At 35.5% G+C, this 11,235-nt stretch overlaps 1 pseudogene; it reads left to right on the top strand.

Annotated features, from left to right (window-relative positions):
- Positions 1-3,304: 3,304 nt before the first annotated feature.
- LOC121247575 lies at positions 3,305-4,538 on the top strand (annotated as a pseudogene).
- The last annotated feature ends 6,697 nt before the right edge of the window (positions 4,539-11,235 follow it).

Consider the following 11,235-nt stretch of genomic DNA (forward strand, 5'->3'; position numbering starts at 1 on the left):
CCCAACATAGGAGAGGTAGCTACAGCCTTGATGATCATAAAAGAAGCTGACAAATTTAAGTTAAAAGAAAATTATAGTCCAAAGTGATTCAAATCTGGTTGTTAAAGCAATAAACAAGAAGAAACAAGCCTCAAATTGGACTATGCAAAATATCATCAGAGACATCAGGCACCTTCTTGGCAACTTCGAAGTATGGAAAGTTGAAAAAATATATCAAGACAAAAATTGATGCTCTCATAATTTGGCGCAATGGGCAGCTTCAACGCAAGCCTATGAAAATATCCCTCTTATTCTACTTCCTCCTTGTATGTTAGATTTTCATGCTAGCAGGAAAGACCCACCTTAAATTAGAAATGCTGTAAATAAAGAGCATGAACTCATTGTGGTTATCTTTCATATATATATATATATAGCCAAAGCTTGTTTAAAATAAATAAATAAATAAAAACTCAGATTGACCTCAACCTCGATCATGATCAGATAGGTAGTTTTAATTATCATTTATTTCAAATAATACTACACCAAATTAAACTCCATCTAATATTAATTGATATATGATCACCAAATAATCTAAAACTAGCACATTAATCCATTTTTAATTGATTTTCCAATTATTCAATATCCCTCCTATCGAGTATGTACGGCCCAATAATCGTCTGATAAAAAATCTAATAATTTATATCTTGTTTCTTCTTTTGTTTTTCTACCTCCTTTTTAGTACTCCTAATTATTCATGATCTTTGATTCAATTTCCCTCTACTTTTCTCATTTTTTTTTACCAAACGGATTAACACATCATGTGCAAGATCGAGCCATATATTACAATTATTAATACGTACGTGCAGTAACTGGCCTTAATTTCATATAATTCGTATCTTACATTATTTAAAGCTAGCAGCTCTAACTATACGTAATTAAATGAAATTTATTTAGTTGTTGCCACTGATGCAAATTAATAAATAGTCATTATTTATAACGCACAGATGTAGTTGTCGAGAGCTGCTTTGTAATACCTGTACGTATTCCACATGCTCACCTGTCCATGTAAATAATAAGCTGTAAGCATTATTATTATCTAGATACTCAAACTGCATTTACAGCTAGCTTGGTATTGCTATTGTCTCCCAAAAGTACTATATATATATATATATATATATATATATATGATCAGTGGCCTCCCAAATTAGAACTCTAAAAAACATAAGTATTTATGATAAATTATTTGTAATGAAAATAGATTCATTTTAATTAACAAAAATTAATTTATAACAAATAAATAATTTTCTTATAACGAAGTCATTGGGTTAGCACCCAGCAAAACCTAATTAAATCACACATCATGACTAGTCTTCATATGGCATATGCTAGAGAATATTTCACAACTACATCAAAGCTATGCATGCATTGTTTCAAGTATAATTATGAAACTTATGATGTTTTGAAAAGATAGAGCGACTCCCGGGGGCCACGTACTCATGCACGTACGTACACGATATGACAGATGTGCAAATCTATAAATATAAATATGAGAAAGTCTACTATACTGCTCCACTATAACCGTTCAATTTGATTACTGATCAAAATGTTTTTTTTTACTTAGTGGTTAAGGAAGTGATTTTAAATGTATTGGTGTATTTTTTTTATTTTTTAAAAATATTTAAATGTATTAAAAAACGTAAAAAAAAAAAACAAAAAAAAACAAAAAAATAAAACCACTGGGCTGCACGTCCAGCGGTAAGAGTGGGGCAGCATAATAGCCCCACTCAATAAATATATATCGAGAAAGAGTACTTTTACATCCTTCGAGAGATGTAGCTTGAGACATAAATTCAAACACATTTGTAATCATTAAATAAAAAAAAATCATCCCATTCGGGACACAAATCCGAACTCAAATTCAGGTCCCAAAGTATTTTTGATTGAGAAATAAACTAGATCGATGCAGCTTTAACTTATTTAGGAGAGACGGAGAATCTTCCATCTTTCTATGTCACATGTCAGATTTGGTAAAAATGGACCATGTCATATGTCAGATTTGACAAAAATGGTGCTGGACGGTTCTAAGCTAAGCGTAAATGAAAAGGAAATAGAGCAAGGAAATGAAGAATCAATTCTGTAGAAAAATTGTTGCCTTCTCTATGCTGTACAGTAACGAATTTATAGAAAGAATCGACTAAGCTATGTAATGAAAAAGTACTGAAATATCCTTAAACGAATATACAAATAGCAAATTATTTCCTAAAAGTTTTTTGAGAATTCTGTTGCATATTCCTTGAGGCGTTTGGCAGTGTAGCAACTGGTATATCATTCCGTAATTTCATAGAGTTCAAGCTTGTTAGTAAGTTATTCAATTTTGAAAAAATAATATATTTTTATGATCTCTTTTTTAATAACTTTGGATTTTCAACAAATTAACTTGGAATAATATTTTTATATAGTTTATATGTGCACATATTTATCATTGGTTATATTCTTAAGTAGTTTTGCTTGGGCAGGCGCAAAGATAGTTTGGGGAGAAAAAAATCGTTATTCTGAATCCTGATATGAATTTGAAGACTTCGAGAAAAAGAAATATAAACATATAAACAAGTTTAACAATAATTTTTAAATATTTGATATTACTTTTAAAAAAAATACACGTCTAACAAGTAAGGTTATGAAATCCATAAACTTATCTACTTTTCTCTCAAATTAAATCCTATCATCCATGATAGCCGAAGCTTTTTTGGCAATTCTCAAATGGCAACTCAGCTCCAACAAAGCCAAGCAGTTCTGAGGGCGATGCACAAGCCGTCCTAACAGCCATTGAAAGCAAGGACTCTTCTCTAAATTGGCAAATCACGCCGATGATATTCAGCAAATCTTCCAGCAACACGAGTGAAAAATAGCCAAAATCCATTTATCCTAAAATTGATGCGTGCACTCTGTGGTGCAATGGGCAATAATTAATTTAATTTTTTATCTAATATCCTTAAATAATCTTCCTAAATCGATAGTGGAACCTTGAAGCTTATCTGTGTTTAGACTTTAATTTTTATAATACTAAGCATGCATGGTTGATTAGAAGAAGAAGGAAAGAAGAGAAGAGAAGAAGAAGAAAAAAAAAAAATTAAAATCAAAATAAAAAAAATTAAAAATTCCTGCCTTTGCTTGTCTTTTTCAAACTTTTTAATATATTTGGCAAAGTCAGTCTTCCACGTGCTCCTGGGACTCTCTCCCTCCTGCCAGTCTCCTCTCCCACCATCGCATCTATATATATACATTATCACTCAATTACACTTTCTGACCGACTTGTTTGCTTCTCTCTGAAAAGCAGACTACAGCAAAGAGACATTCAAGGTCCGAAAAAAGAGGAACAGCAGGAGGAAGATGTCTACGTTTGGAATCAAAGATTTCCCCGAGAACCGAACATGATGATGGAAGGAATCAAAGGTCTCGGAGGAGAAGGAAGAGTTGGTGTTGGAGAGGAAGACATAGGAGATAGTATGCAATGCAATGACCATGCCTACAGAAACAACCCTGGTGGGATCTGTCCGTTTTGCCTCCAAGAGAAGCTTGACAAGCTTGTCTCCTCCTCTTTCTCTCTTCCTATTCGTAGCTCTTCCTCTTCTCCTCTCTCTCCTTTTAAATCTGATATTGGAAATGGTGGTGCTGGTTCTTCTTCTTCGTCCTCTCCTTCACTCTCAGTCCGACCCACATTAACAAAAGTTATCCACGATGGTGGCAGCAAAGATGGTCATTATCATGATTATTATAGAAGGCAGGCCCGGATCCTTTTTCTTTTAGCTAAGAAGAAGATCAAGAAGAAGAAGAAAGTTACGACAGTAGCATCATCCGATCGTGCAGCTAATATGGTTTTTAAGCGAAGCAAGTACACCGCAACCCCTGGGAGAAAACAGTTCTCGGGTGCTGACAATGGTGAACACGTTAGTCCAAGAAAAACTGGTGGATTTTGGTCATTTCTCTACTCTTCTTCTTCTACTACTACTACTACTGCTTCCTCTTCTTCAAAGTCCGGTGCTTCCAAGAGTATGGATAAGAGCTTCAGAGGCGGCTCCAAGATCACAACTTTAAAAGCAGCCAAAGCAACAAATGGTTCAGTTGGTAAGCATAAAAAGAAGAAGCGTCCAGGGTCCTCTCTGGGCGAGAAAAGTGACATTGCGGAAGATGATGATGATGATGGTTCCAATAGGCAAGCAACTGCTTCAGCCTCGTCCTTTGAGCGTAAGGTTTGGAGATCCAGATCTGTTGGGTGCGGAAGCAAGAGCTTCTCAAGGGTTCGAGAGAATCTCCGCTGGGTTTGGGGACTGCACTCTAAGAAGAGTGGAGTCGCAGCGAGAAGGCAAGTCCAGGGTCTCGGCCTCTGCCGAAATACGCAGTAGCTCTAGCAGCGGCCATCAACAGAAGTGCATGAAAGAAAGGGTGAAGTGCGGTGGCATATTTGCTGGATTTATGAGGATTTGAATGGGAAATTAGCAGCTAGCAGCCACCACCAACTTGGCTGCCATTCCTTCCAAAACAAAATTAACGGAATTGGATTCAGTGATATCCATATAAATTTATAATCGCAATGATTTGTCTTTACAATATTATTTTAATAAGTATTATTATTATGGATATTAAGTTATATTCACGAATCTAAATATGCACGTGTAGTTGATCTAAGAAGAAATAAAATTAAGTTAATAAAGCCTATTTGAATTACATCACGTTTAGTTTATTTTAATAAATTTTATGAGTAATGCTACATGCAGTCGTCAAGTGCGCAAACGTTATGCAGTCACTTTGAAAAAGAATGGAGTCTACTATTAAAAAATTATTATTTTTTCATATTAGTATTGTATCTATTCACTTTTTTCAAAATATTGTATGGCACTTGTGCACTCACGCTGGCAACTGTCATTTCTCAAATTTTATTATTTGATTTGACTCATATTATTAGATCATACTAACATGGGCCTCGCAAGGGGACCGGGTGATGTGGCATGCCCACGTGGGTACCCATGTCTTCCCGAGCAGTAATTCCACAAGTCGCTTTTTGGGCAACCCCTTATTTCTCTCTTATACCACAGGCGGGGCACCAGTCGAGACATTCCTCTTTCGACGTCTGCACACCTCATATCATCATATGGGTTGTTAATGCTCCCGATGATTGGCCTTGCACCAGTCGTCATTTGGTTGAAGAAGCGGATTGTAACGTCTCGTATTCGGATGGGTCGGAGAATTACTATCTGTCACCTATAATCATGTCTCTCAATACAAATATAATCTCCAAATGTTTCAAAACAAAATATAAATTCTTCCATTTCAACTTAATACATAAATTTTCTCCACAAGGTCATCAATGCAATAAATCAAGTAACATAAATTAACGTTTCCACAATCTCCAAATAACCTCAACATAATAAACTGATAATTCCATAAGTCTCAATAAGCCAAATAACATAAGGAAATCTAGATAATCAAACAAAACCCCTCTATTAGCGATGGTACCCTTAGGTACTCGATTCTCTATCCTCAGCTAACCTTGCTCAAATTTTATATTTTTTTTATCCCTAACTAAACCATCAACATCATCTAAAAAATATTGTGAAGATAAGAGAGTAAGTTATCAATAACTCAGTAAGCAAAGAATGTATACTAGTACGTAAACATGAGCCTTTTCAGAATGAAGTAACAAATCATTTCAGTTTCACCATGCAGATCTCAAAATGTTTTATCAGAATATCAGAGCAACATTTCAAATTGTTCATATTAAAAAATCAACTGTTCATATTTAAATACCCTTTGGCATAACATGATTGAACATCTTCATCTTATCATATTATTTCATATCATATCGTATCATATCGTATCATATCACTATATAATATCATATAGCATGATTAACCCCTGTGATAGAGTTGTGCTATCCCCAGTGGCCAAACCAGGCAGTATTAGAATGTGAATCTTTCTCTTATTCATTTTTGGAGCCTCAAGTGTGCACATAGAAAAAAATACGCAGAATTGTTTCCAAAGTGGGTGCACTCATATTAGAAATGCTGGTACCAACCATATAACAAAATCAGAGCTATCGTATCAAAACAAGAAACATAATCAAATACAGAATCAGAAAGTCATGTCAAAGGATTTTCAGATACATATCATATCAAATAGAGTGCTGAACATATTCACATAATAAAAAACAGATTAAGAACATCTTCATATAACATGTACAAAATTTCTAGATTTCATATTCGCTCTTTTGCATATTTTAGAAGCAATATATCAAAATATTGTGTATGTCTACACCATTTATGCCAGAAAATATTTTCTCTTTTATACAGATTTCATGAGTAATACAGAACACACAACTGAGGTTATTTTTACATTTCTTTTCAAAATATATCATGCATGTTTTCAAAAATCAATCTCAATTTATTTCTTTTATGCAAAGTCTAGCATAGAAACCCCCCGCTTACCTGATTCTAGTAGTGTATTTTCTACGTTTCAGGATTGTAATCTAGCTATGTTATGATAACCTAAATTCTAATATTTGTACACACGTTAACATCACCATCCTATGAATAGAATAAAACAAGCCTATAAGCAGTTAAAATTATATACAAGCCCAACACCTACTATTTCTAGTAATAACCAGCATTCATTTACTCCTGACATGCCGATAAATATTTCACAAACTAACCTATCTCACACACAAAACCAGTTTAAAGTGTTACAAATAGTCATTCCCACATGTCACAAGTAAACCCAATCAGCAAACACTCCAGTCCCGAACATCCACACAACTCACAATATGTCAGCGCAGCCAGCCCAACATGATCAACCCAATCACAATCACAAAGCAAATCTGTACAACCACATAACTCAACCAAAAACAACCATTACGTTAAACTCCATGACCAACATAACCCGTCACATCATCCAACACGTCCAGTCTTACGCCAAGAGAGTTAACTCAACCCAAGAGACCCTCCAATATCGACAGTGTCAATATCAACTATCCCATGTTTATTATCAATCTAATAGTAAAAATATAAATTTAAAGCAAAAGCAACTTCAACTCTAACAACCCCTATATAAATAAGAATAGCCCATAAAACCAACCCAATCCACCACATGCATCAACCCCGACAACCAACACACTACAAGGAATATAGCCTTTACCGGTGTTTATCTTAGCGCCACAATTAAAATTGACGGAATTTGAGACTAATTACGACAACATTAATGTGCGCCATAGAATTAAGGTGCGACTTGGGTAGATGGGCACCAGTGAACAATGTTTCGTTCTATTGCAGTAGGTTTTAATTTTTTGGGGTGAATTTTGGCATTGCAAAAGGTTCCCAACAATGCGTCAATCGAATAACGTCGGTAATAATTTTTGTTGCGGCGAATTTATAATAAACCACTGCAAAAGATCAAGTAATTCTATTTCGTGCCTCACACTTTCCCCCTTCGTAATTCCCACCGTACATGTTTAGGGTGGATTCTAATTGACGTTCCCGTCTCCATTGACCATTCCCAAAAGGAACACTGCTATAGATTACAGTTTTTTTTTTCTTCTTTGGGCGCCTCCAGCCTCGCCACTTCCTCCCAAGGCCACCACCATCATCTTTCTCGCAGAAACCACGATAAAGAGTGAGGTAATTTGCACCCTATAATTTCGCGTGTTAGGGTTTCTGCAATTAGAAATCCTAATTGCTTACTAATTTTTTTATGCTGCCCTACATCTAGTTGTGAAGCCATTTATTCGATTTTATTTGATTTGGGGCAGGCTTGTTGTTTGGGGATCTGTATGAACCAGCGAATTAAGACGGAAACCACATAATCTATTCCATCGATTTCCATCGCTCATCTACCACGACGGCCATTGGGTTCGTAAATCTTAAAGGTATTGCCAGTTCCCTTACCTAAACTATTGAAACAATTAGTTTGCCATTTTTCGTGCATATATGATGTATTTTCTACCTGTATTCACCAATTTTGGAAATGAATGTCAATATTATAATGTTGTTCAGTAGAAATTCTCTTCACTTAGATCTCAATATTGTACTATGTTAAATATGACTTCTCTAAAAAATAACGTCCTCCCATCCGGCTATAACTGAGAGACCTCTATCCAAAGAAAACGAAGTAGAGTTCTCTAGAGCAGCAAGCTCTCCACGAGAATCTCATGCAATAGCATATGGCCTTCTTATTATGGTAGGCGATGATATATATGTGATTTGGAGCTCAATAATTAGGAACTTCTGCTTCCAATTTTCAAACCAATTTGTTATGAAAGGGGTAGATCATAGATAAGCCAAAATATAATGATGCTGGACTGGTGAAAGGGAAAAGGGTCGAGGAGGAAAGGCTAAAATAATATTATTGGCTAGCTAGCTTTTGTCATGATATATGTACTTGTAGTACTGTAGAAGGCTAAAAGTCATTCATTGAGCATGTAACGCCCCGATCCTGAAGGTCCGGAGAGTTAGCTCTTAATATTAACATCAACTTCAATAACACAACCATAAAATCCAGAAAACTCCATAAAATGTTAATCCATTTACTCAAACCAAATATATATGTTCCTTCATAAGGACAATACATAAATTCTTAATAAAATAAATTGAAACTCTCTAAAAGACTCGATAATATTCTTAACTCATCAAATCAAAATAACTGAAAATAACCAAATTACTAACTAAGACTCTCAAATAAATACTTGTACCCTCGGGTACTTATTCCTCTGCAAACATCAAACCTCTATAATATTGCTTACTTTTGCTCTCCAGTAAAACCATTAAAATTATCTGAAAAATGTTTAGAGATAATAGGTGAGTTATCAACAACTCAGTAAGCAGATAACTTATACCAGCGTGTAAACATGAGCATTTGCAGATATCAGAATGCAGAACAAAACATTTTCATTTTCGGAGTGTGGAAGCAAAACATGTTATCAAAATATCAGAGCGAAGATTTAGAAATAATTTCATTCAAAAATATCCTTTGGCATAGCATAAATGATCATCATCATCATCAGAACATCATATCAGAACAGAAGTCATGTATAACCCCCGTGGTAGGGTTGTGCATCTGCAGATAGCCAAGCAGAACATAAATCACTCTGTCACCAAGGTATGCACTCAAAACAGAGACCACTACTATAACTCATGGCAGGGCTGTATCCACTATTATAACCCGTGGTTAGGCCGTATCCACTATTATTACCCATGGTTGGGCCGTATCCACTATTGTAACTCGTGGTTGGGCCGTATCCACTATTATTACCCGTGGTTGGGCCGTATCCACTATTATAACCCTTTGTAGGGCCGTAACTGAACAGAGCAGAAACAGAATCAAAGAGTCATGCCAAAGATTTTCAGAAATCACATCCAAACAGAGTACTGAACAAAATCATATCATCTTCGCAATCAAAGCAGATCCAAAGCATATTTACATAATTATGCACAAATTTTCATATTCGCTCTTTTTGCATAGATCAGAAATAGAATGTCAAAAATAAGCTCATGTCTATACCAGTCATGATGGAAAATACTTTTTTCTTAAACAGAATCTCATGAATAATGCAGAACAAATAACTGAGGTAGTTCAAATTTCTTTTCATAACCAAATATGTATATTTTTCAAAAAGTCAACCTTAGCTCATTTTATTTTAATGCAAAGTTTAGTATAGGAACCCCGCTTACCTGGACTTAGCTTTTTCGAAATTTTCTTCAAATTGTCGAACAATAATTAATCATCACCTATAAATAATCACGTAATTCTCGTAAATTTCCAATTAATCTCATATTTCGATATTTAATCCTAAACTTCTAAAATAACCTATTTAATTCCTCAAAACCTAAAATTTCATAACCTTAAATTATGAATCATCACTTTCTAAAATCATCCATATTAATTCAATAACTTTGACCACAACATTTAAAAGTATGACCTATTTATTATTGAAAACAATTTATAAAGTTTAATACTAGATAATATAATTATCCCAAAATATTTTAAAATAAACCATAACTATTTTTAAATAGACTAAATCATATCTAAAGTGTAAAAATAACATTACACCAATATTATTTACTTTTAAAATAAATCTTTACTTAAATAACATGTTAAAATACTTAAGTGATTTTCTGTAATCCTAATTATATAAGAGTGTACTAATACATAATAAAAGTTTAAAAGCCCATTAATATAACATGTATTAAAGGGTATTACGGTAATTTCATTGAATTCTTTGAAAACTAACAAAAACCTACGTAAATGAAAATAACTTGCACGGCAGGGTTTACTCATGGAGGAAATCACGCGGCAGTGTGCGACGCAGCGAGGGGCTAGAAGCTTAGCGACGTAGCGGTGGTGATCTCGGCGGAGCACTAGAAGAGAGAGAGAGTGAGAGAGAGAGAGAGAAACACGGTGAGAGAGGAACAAAGTCATGCAATAAAGAGTGACACAAGGCGTGTGCATGGAGGTGTTACCGAGAGAGAGGGTGGTGGTTTGAGCCAACGGCAGTGTAGCAAGGTGGTGTAGGGTGTAGTAAGACCGGGTTATGGCCTTTTCCGTCGAGGACAGTGGCTGAACGTGTGCTTGGCAAAGATGGTATGGCTACGGAAGTACTCTGTTTCTTGATGCAAAAACAGAGCAGTTTGGCTTCTTTCAGGATTTATCTGCAGGTCGTGCGGCTGCCAGTGGAGGCTTGCAGTGGTTGGTTCTGCTTCGGCTAGTGTTTTCCTTCGTGCAAGGGGCCAGTTGTGTGGGTTGCGGCGTGGAAGGGCTTGGTCGTGGGAGTGGTTCACGGTGGTCTGGCTTACGGTTTCGACAAGGGTGCACGTCGTTTTGGCTTTCGTGATGGTATTGGACGGCAAACTGGGGTGCAAGGTTGACTCCGTGTATGGCTGCTTGAAGGTATGGTGCGGCAGCAGTGGTAAACCGAGAGAAAAGAGAGAAAAAAAAATTGAAATGGCTATTCTCGATTTTGGTTGACGACGATGAACGTGTAAATATATATAGAAAACAACAGATAAAACCCTAGAGAAAAAATAAGGAAAGAGAGACGTGTGGGAAAAACAGACGTGAAACTGTGCATGTGAGGAGTTTAGGAGTATTGTTTCCACAAGCTTGGGCTCTTTAGCCTAAAGTAATTTGGCCCGGATCTTGAATGGGATTAAAGCATAGGTTTTTTTTTTTTCTAAGTTTTGGATCTCGACTCATCCTAACAAAATTTACATA

This window comes from Juglans microcarpa x Juglans regia, chromosome 1S (genome assembly GCF_004785595.1).
Source record: "Juglans microcarpa x Juglans regia isolate MS1-56 chromosome 1S, Jm3101_v1.0, whole genome shotgun sequence".
Lineage (NCBI taxonomy): Eukaryota > Viridiplantae > Streptophyta > Magnoliopsida > Fagales > Juglandaceae > Juglans > Juglans microcarpa x Juglans regia.